General features: G+C 43.6%; 1 protein-coding gene across 1 annotated transcript in view; it reads right to left on the bottom strand.

The window, feature by feature from the left end:
• The window catches only part of Sgf29 (SAGA complex associated factor 29), a 22,710-nt gene extending 16,443 nt beyond the window's left edge, over positions 1–6,267 (bottom strand). Inside the window, exon 1 of the mRNA XM_021203810.2 lies at positions 6,099–6,267. The gene's annotated coding sequence lies outside the window, so the exon portion shown is untranslated. The remainder of the gene's footprint in view (positions 1–6,098) is intronic.
• Between the last annotated feature and the right edge of the window lie 3,273 nt (positions 6,268–9,540).

Genomic DNA, 9,540 nt, shown 5'->3' with positions numbered 1-9,540 from the left:
AAAAAAAAAAAAAAAAAAAAAAGTATAAACAGTCATGATGACATGCCTATAATCCCACACAAAGGGGGCAGGGACAGTAGTAACTTGACCTCAGGGCTAACTGGGGCTATCAAATAGCAAGACCTTGTCTGAATATATCTCCAAAATTCAAATTTCAAAGTCTGAAATGTCTAGTTATGGGGCTAGAGAGATGGTTTAGCAGTTAAGAACATTTGCTGCTGTCTTAGGTAGGGTTTTATTGCTGTAAAGAGATACCATGTCCACAGCAACTCTTCTAAAGGAAAAAAAAAATTAACTGGGGCTGGCTTACAGTTTCAGAGGTTCAGTCCATAATCATCATGGTGGGAAGCATGGCAGCATGTAGGTAGACATGGTGATAGAGTTGCTGAGAGTTCTACATCTTGATCTACAGGCAACAGAAAGGGACTATGTGTCTCATCAAACACTGCCTGAGCATATATAATTCAATGCCAGTCTCCACAGTGACACACTTCCTCCAACAAGGCCACACCTCCTAACAGTGCCATTCCCTATGGTCAAACATTCAAATATATGAGTCTATGCAAGCCATATCTATTCAAACAACCACAGCCACTCTTGCAGAGGAAATAGGTTCAGTTTCGGTATCCACATGACTGCTCTCAACTATAACTCAGTTCCAAGAGATCAGACATCCTCTTCTGGCCTCCAAGGGCACAAAACATGCATGTTATTAATATTCATATATAAAGTAAAACACTCATACACATAAATAAATCTTGGGAGAGAAAAATGTCTAGCTGTGTGAGACATGGTGGCATATGCCTTTAACTCCAGCACTCTGGAGAAGGAAGAAGGCTGGTCTCTGTATTTGAGGCCAGTCTGGCTTACAAAGCAAGTTCCAGGTCAGTCAGGAGACTATAGCCAAACAGCCACAGGCTCCTCCATTTACCCCAAGGCTATGACCAATCAAAACCTCTGGAAAGTGCCTAAGCCCTGCACTTAAATTTTATTCTTGTTTTGCTATGTTTTTAATGTTGTTTTGAGCCATAGTCTTACTATGCAATTCTGACTGCCCTGGAACTTTAGACCTAGAACTCACAGAGATTCATCTGCTTCTGCCTCTCCAGTGCTGGGATTAAAGGTGTGTGCCACAATGCTGAGCTTATTTTATTGCTTTAGAGACAGGGTTTCACTGTGCAGTCCAGGCTGGAACTGAACTCCTATTTCTCCAGTCTCAGCCTTCACAGTAAACTGCTCTTGCACTTGTCACTCATGCATATGACGAACTGTTTCACTGACTGCTCTCCCACAAGATGACAAGCCTGGAGCATACAGGCTGCTAATCTAGTCATCTTTCTGTCTGCATAGGTCTTGGCACATCTTACTGTCAGATGAGATTGCTGAGTGGAGCCGAGTCCCCTTAGAGCAGTCTTTCATCTTAGAACACTGGGACAGGTTTGAAGCTGAGCTACTCAAGGTCTTCTCTGTCTACATGGTAAGTGCTAACATCTTTTGTGAGAGACTATTTACTCCCCCCATGCAGAAAAGAGAAATTATGCCCCTTCATAATTCCATTCAGTAGCATTTATTAATCATCTAAGACATAAAGGATATGCAGTAGTGAAAGAAAAACAATGCAGAATGGACACAGATATTAAATAAGTATAGTCACATGCCAAAGAATGACACATCAGCAAAAACTAGACTGAACATGATAGTGGTCCCATGAGATTATAATGCACAAAAAGATATATGAGATTATAAATTGAAAATGCTTTCATCACCTCATTATTTCTTATTAAACATTTATTTATTATGGGATCACATGTGCCACAGTGTTTACTGGTTTTCTTCTTATCATGGGATCAAACTCAGGCTGTCAGGCTTAGTGACAAGTTCCTTTACCCTCTGAGTCTTTTCACTGGCCCTCACCTAGTATTTTATTGAACTGTTTCTGTGTAAATACACAAATACTTTTCATTTTGTGAAAACCACCTATATAGTACTTGCTATAGTAACATGCTGCATATGGAGTGGCAGGCTACATCATGTGGACTTGTGTGTAGCAGGCTGATAATCTAGGCTGTGTAAGAGCACTGTGTCCTGTCTGTTTTAGGATAAAACACCTCACAGTGCAATGCTTACAGTACACTCTCAGCATCATGTGATGCACACGTTCAATATATTTATTCTTAGGGTGAAAAAGCACTAAAGCAGATAAATGCACATGGTGGTTAGTTTTAACGAGACATCTAGATCACATGGGAAGGCTGGCAGTGGCTGCACCTGGGAGGCAGAGGCAGAGGCAGATAGACGGATCTCTGAGTTCAAGGCCAGCCTGGTCTACAGAGTTCCAGGACAGCCAGGGCTAGACAGAGAAACTCTGTGGTTTATATTGAGATGCTGATATTAATGAGATCTTTGTGAGTAAGCAAATAGGTTAGAGCTGAATAGTGATGTAATTTGTATGTCAGATTGGCAAGAAAAAACAAAACAAAACAAACATACAAAAAAAAAACCCACCACCTTGGAAAATGTGTAGATCAGGTTGATCTGTGAGAGATTAAAATTATGTTAACTGAGATGGGAAAACCACCCGTTCTCGGTGGCACTGTTCCCTGGGTTAGGTCCTGGACAACTGTGTAATGAAGAGAGGGGGTTGAACACAAATAGGTGTTGTGCCAGGAAGTATTCATGAACCCTATAAGACTACCAAGGAGACTTTTGAGATGTAATAGCATTAGGGTCTCTTTATTACAAGCTCAGGTTTGGCCTCTCCTCCAAACCAATCCTGACACAGCAATACCAGAGGGAAGGCAGAGCAGCTTAAACCCTCAGCAGAACAAGTTTTTATAGGAAAATAGGAAGTGAGGGGTGTCCAGTCTGGCAAGCATCTACTAGAATGACTATAAGCTGACAGATGGGTGCTCTGAAGCAAGACTGTATACAATCACAAACAGTCTGAAAGAACATCTGAAACAATCAGACTAATCTTTGGTTAACTGTTGCTAGGAAGTAGCTAGAGTAACTGGCCAAAGACAAGCAGTGGGGTCCTTCCTGGTGTGTGGGTGCAGCTTGGGTTCTGCTAAAGGTCAAGTTCTCAGGCCCTTTTTTCTTTCTTTTCCTTTCCTCCTCCTTTTTTTTTTTTTTTTTTTAAGATGGAGGCCAGTCCCAAGATAGAGTAGGTTTGGCCTCTCACAGACACCATGCACACATCTCTCCCTGCTCTTGACTGCAGCTGTAACTAGATGTTCCAAGTTCTTTCCTTGGCTTCCCCCAATGATAGACTACAATCCAGGGTGGTAAGCCAAACAAAATCTTTCAAGTTGACTTTATCACAAGGTCTTTTATTACAGCAGCAAAGAAACCAGTACATTATATAAATGGATAAACTGAATACAAACAAGAATATCAGAACTAAAACTCTCAAGCAAAAAGAGATCTACCAAGCACTCACAATTAGGCACTGAGAAATGATACTCCAAACCCTTAAGAATAAACAGGTTCTTACACACTGATGGAGAAGAGTTGGGGAACACCACAAATAACTCCCAAGTTCTGAACCTGAGTATCTGCCAGAATGGGAACACTAGTGAAAGCATGAGAATGTGAGGCTAAAACTAACGAGTTCAGTTTGGGCCACATTTGAAATGTCTATCAGACATTCAACAGGAGATGTAATGCCAGAGCTGGATATAAAAATCTGCAGAACTCATGAGACCAAGACAGGAGGATCATCATAAGTTCAAATTCAGTCTGGACTACAGAGTGAAATCCCATCTCAAAATGATAATGGTGATGGTGGTGGCGGTGGCGTTGGCGTTGGCGGTGAGCTGTGGTAAAGGCTCAGTAGTCAAGAGCAGTGGCTATTCTTCTTGAGGACCCAGATTTGATTCCTAACACCTCCATGGTGGCTAACCAGCCCATTCCAGCTGTAGGGGCCCAGTAAGGACCTCTTCTGGTCTCTGCATGTGGTGCATAAAATACATCAAGCAGGGCTGGAGAGATGGCTCCATGGGTCAGAGCACTGGCTGCTAGTTTAGAGGTTTGAGTTAAATTCCCAGCAGACACATGGTGGCTCATAGCCATCTGTAATGGGATCTGATACCCTCTTCTGGTGTGTCTGAAGACAAAGACAGTGTACTCATATACATAAAATAAATATTTTTTTAAAAAAAATACACCAAGCCAAACACTCATATAAATAAAAATATATATATCTTTAGAAAACAAAATGTTGCCAGGCATAGTGGCCCATGATATTAATCTTAACACTAGGGAAGCAGGCAAGCAGGTCTCTGTCAGTTCCAGGCCAGCGTGGAATGAGTTTAAGGACAGCTAGAGCTACTACCTAAGGAGACCTGACTCTCCATATATTTGCAAAATACTTTTGTTTTAAAGATTTATTTATTTATTTATTATATTTAAGTACACTGTAGCTGTCTTCAGACACTCCAGAAGAGGGCGTCAGATCTTGTTACGGATGGTTGTGAGCCACGATGTGGTTGCTGGGATTTGAACTCCGGACCTTCTAAAGAGCAGTCGGGTGCTCTTACTCACTGAGCCATCTCACCAGCCCTGCAAAATACTTTTAAATAATAAAAGTATAGAAACAAACCTAAATAAACATAAAAATCAATCTTGAGTTCAAGGTAGAATTGTGGGGCTGTAACAGCCAGCCCTACCCTCATGGTACTGTGTTAGTACCTGCTCTATCTACCCCAGTCAATTAGTGACACTTTCCCAGAGCATTCAGACCTGTGTAATAATTTACACATAACTCCCCTGTGATAGCCAAAGAAACTTAAGGTACCAGGCAGTCAACCCTTAAGGGTCTTCTTTTTTCAGGGGAGTTTTTTTCGAGACAGAGACAGGGTTTCTCTGTGTAGCCTTGGCTGTCCTGGAACTCACTTTGTAGACCAGGCTGGCCTCGAACTCAGAAATCCGTCAGCCTCTGCCTCCCGAGAGCAGGGATTAAAGGCGTGCGCCACCACGCCCGGCTAAGGCAAGATAAGAATAAGATAACTGTGTTCCAGCTTTCTACTTTTGTAAACTTGCTTATCTGTGGGACTGGGATGAAGTAGTGTTTTATTACTATAAAATGAAAAAGAGAAACAACTGAGGGGAGAAAAACAATTACCTTGCCCAGCTATGGACTCCATAGATATATTTTTGTATTTTTTTTTTGTTTTTGTTTTTGTTTTTTTTTTTCGAGACAGGGTTTCTCTGTGTAGCCCTGGCTGTCTTGGAACTCACTCTGTAGACCAGGCTGGCCTCAAACTCAGAAGTCTGCCTGCTTCTGCCTCCCGAGTGCTGGGATTAAAGGTGTGCGCCACCATGCCCGGCTAAATTTTATTTTTATTTAAAGTGTGAAATAGACAATGTCCAAGGAGTGAACAGGAAGAAAGGCAAGATGAAGAAGGGTTTAATGTATTTTGATGGTACAACCGTTAAAGATGAAGTAATGGAAGCGAGAGTTCTTTAGATAAAAGAGAAGCGAGGCAATGAAAGAGGATGCTACCAATCCTGTATCACTGAACTTCGGAATCCAGAAGTCAAGGTGGCTTTGATAGAGCTGTTTCTTTCTGTGAAACGGCATGAGACAAAGCCTCCCTAGAGAAAGCTGAGCATTGATAGGTAGGGAAGGTGCTAATGAGTAGATGCAGATGTCCTAGGATATGTGTGTCAGCCGACAAGAGTGAACTGGAGAGTGGATGAAGTTACTGATGTGAAAATGGACACCTTTAGGGCATGTGAAGTCTGTAATCTCAGCACTCGGGGTTGGGGGGAGGAGGACTGCGATCTCACGGCCAGGCTGGGCTACAGAGCGGGTCCCTCCCAAAAATAAGCTTTTGAGAAAGTAGTAAAACGTGCTGATCCACATCAGGTGCCGGCATCTAGACTAGCCAGCTCCAGCGGCTTCCCACCTCTCCAGAGAGGTAGGGCGCACGCGCAAGCCCCAGGGCGCCGGCTCCCACAGCCCCGCCCCCTTCCCGTCTAGGGCGCGTGCGCGTCTCCTCAGACGCCGCCTCAGCGAGCCGGGCGCCGGGCAGGAAAGCTGGCCTTTCGTTCCCGCGCTGCGTGGAGGTACCTTGCCATGGCCCCGTCCCACCTACCGAGCACGGGAAGAAACAGCACGTCGCGCTGGTAACTGCGATGGCGGGAACAGGCGAATCCCTGGAACGTTTCCTCACAGGGTAGTCTCGCACTTGCGTTCGAAGGTTCGCGGCACGTCAAGAACCACACACGCTGTTTCTCTTATGAGCGCGGTCGAGCGCGGAGGACTCCTCTGCGCATGCCGGGTACTTCTCTGTGACGTGCTGCATTGCACTCTGGGAAACGTAGTTCTTACTTCGACACCTGTGCTTTGATGTACTTAATCACGATTTAATAGTCAGAGTCAAAAGAACAGAAAAGCATGCGTGAAGCCTCGCCTCGCATGTGAGAGGTGATGGGAATCGGATCCTCGGCACCAGAAGAAAACAACAACAAAAACACATCAGATTGTTGGGGATGGGGAAGGAGGGCCCCAGGAAGCATATGAGAACCCTGTACTTTAAGCTGAAATTTGCTGTGAATTTAAGATTTATCTAAAAATATTTTCAAATTCCAAATAAGCGGTTTTAGGTTTAGTACTTGCATTTTACAGAGTCCTCCCAATAATAAAAGGTTTGGACATGCTAACATTTAGCTACATCTTGTGGATTGGGCAGTTAGTGCAGTGGTGTAGGACACTTAGCATGGTCCCTGTCTCAGTCCCTAGGGACTGCTCCCACCCTAACTATCCTAATATTTTGTACGTAACACCTAAAAAAGTCAATATGGTTTGGTGGTTAAGAGCACGTACTGCAGCCGGGCGTGGTGGCGCAGGCCTTTAATCCCAGCACTTGGGAGGCAGAGGCAGGCGGATTTCTGAGTTCGAGGCCAGCCTGGTCTACCAAGTGAGTTCCAGGACAGCCAGGGCTATACAGAGAAACCCTGTCTCGAAAAACAAAAAAAACCAAACAAACAAACAAAAAAGAGCACGTACTGCTCAATCATGAAGACCAGAATTACAATGCCAGCTGGCTCAGGCTGCCCATAACTCCAGCTCCAAGGGATCTGATGCCCTCTTCTGGCCTCTGAGGGCACTGCACAGGTGCACATACACATATGCATACGCCTTGACATAGAATAAAAATATTTTTGAAAATCTTTTAAAGTTTATAATTACATATTGTTATTCTCTGATAGAATTATAAATGCTATAAGGTCAAGATTGTTGGACAGTCTCAGTACATAGCACTGTGCCTGGCATACAACAAGCTATCAGATATTTTTCTATTAGGAAACCTTACATTTTAACACTGAAACTATTTTAGCCCCTAGACTAACAAAGAAATGTATTCATATATATGAATATGAGTCTGGGGAGATGCCGAGCAATTAAAAACATGTACTGCTTTTGCAAAGAGCCCAAGTTCAGTTCCCAGTGCCTACACTAGTGGCTTATAACGATCTACAGTTCCAGCCCCAAGGGTACTGATGCCTCCGCCTTCCTCTGGCACCTGCACTCATGTGCACATACCACACATAGACACATAGTTTTTACAGTTTGAAAAAATAATTTTCATTGAATCTGTATGTCTAGTCAGTTGTCCTGGTTAATTTTAACAACTTGACAGGGCCTAGAGCCACTGGACAATGCAGTCTTCACTTAGGAATTTCCCAGACAGACCTAGCCTGTGAGGAATTGTCTAATGGATTATATAGGATTATAGGAGTGCACTACCACGTTACCATGTTAATTCATACAGAAGACCCAGCCACTGTAGGTAGCACCATTCTCTGGGAAGGTGATCTTGGACTATATAGAAAAGCTAATTAACAGCATTTAGAAGACAGAGACAGGTATATGTCTATGAATGAGGCTAGCTTGTTCTATATAGGGAGTTCCAGACTAGTCAGTGAGACTAGGCTAGGAAGAAAGAAAGAGAGAAAGAAAGAAAAAAGGAAGGAAGGAAGGAAGAATAGCTAGGCATGGCGGCACATGCCTTTGATTCCAGGGCTCAGGAAGGAGAGGTGGATTTCTATGAGTTTGAGGCCAGCCTGGTCTACAATTCAAGTCCAGGACAGCCAAGGCTATCACACAGAGAAACCGTGTCTTGAAACACGCCCCCCCCCCCAAAAAAAAAAAAGAAAGAAAGAAAGAGAGAGAGAGAGAAGGCAGCAGCTAAACTTGGGCCAGTGAGCAAGCTAGCAAGCAGCAGTCATCCATATTTGCTGAATTCCTGCTCCAACAATGCTCCATGATGGACTGTCACTTCAAAAGGCCAAATGAACCTTTTTCCCCTCTAAATTGCTTTTGGTTAAAATGTTTTATCATAGCAACAAAAATGAAACCTAGAGGCAGGCAGTGGCAGGGCATGCCTTTAGTCCCAGCATTTGGAAGGAAGAGGTAAGTGGATCTCTGTGACTTCAAGGCCAGCTCAGTCTACAGAGGGAATTCTAGGACAGCCAAGGCCACACAGAGAAACACTGTCTCAAAATAGATAAATAAATCAAACTAGAACACTAGGCATGGTAATGCACTCTTATAATCCTATAATCCTGTTGGAGGGATAGTCATGAGAGAACTCCTCAGAAATGGGTAGAAGCCTTTATTAGCTGGCCAGCAACTGCCCTGGGTGCTTGGTGTAACAGTACAGTCCTGAGCTTTTCTCAGGGTGAGCTTTTAAGCCCAAAACACATGGTCTGGGTTGACCGGCTTCAGTTAACACGAACAGTTAGCAAGAGGCAGAACTACAGAAGCCAAAGAGAAAGGTCAGTATATTCAGAGGCTTTCCCACAACTATGGACTTTGGTGGATTAGGCCGTTGGTTTCATTTTTGCTAGGCGACGCTGCTTACCTGCTGAGTTTTACAGCCTGAATGGCACTTCCATCATGAAGTCAGTTGTGCTAAGGTAAGTTGTGCTAATTCTCTGGAGCAGGGGCAGAGCATCAAGGCTTGCCTGGTAAAGACGGTGAGTTTTAGGCTACCTGTGGTTACAGAACAAGACTGTGCTCAAAAACCAAGGCTCAGAGAATGTTCAACTACAAGATGAGCTCTTCTTCTTCTTCTTCTTCTTCTTCTTCTTCTTCTTCTTCTTCTTCTTCTTCTTCTTCTTCTTCTTCTTCTTCTTCTTGTTTGTTTGTTTGTTTGTTTGTTTGTTTCGAGACAGGGTTTCTCTGTGTAGCCCTAGATGTCCTGGAACTCTGTAGACCAGGCTGGCTTTGAACTCAGAAATCCACCTGCCTCTGCCTTCCAAATGCTGGGATTAAAGGCATAAAACACCACTGCCCGGCGAGCCCTTCTTCTTGTGACAGGACACTCTGTCTCAAACAAAGAATTACACATTTTTTACCTGGGTTCTATTCCCACAAACAATGGTGGCTCACAGTCATCCTTAGAGTCAATTCCAGGGAATCAGATGCCTTCTGCTGCAGTGTATATACATACATAACTGCAGGCAAAATACTCATACACATAAAATGAACCTAAAAAAGAAATTTAAAAAACTCAACTAAGAGAACTACCT

This window comes from Mus pahari, chromosome 1 (genome assembly GCF_900095145.1).
Source record: "Mus pahari chromosome 1, PAHARI_EIJ_v1.1, whole genome shotgun sequence".
Classification (NCBI taxonomy): Eukaryota; Metazoa; Chordata; class Mammalia; order Rodentia; family Muridae; genus Mus; species Mus pahari.
Note: the sequence above shows the minus strand (reverse complement) of the source record. Positions and strands in the feature narration are given on the sequence as shown.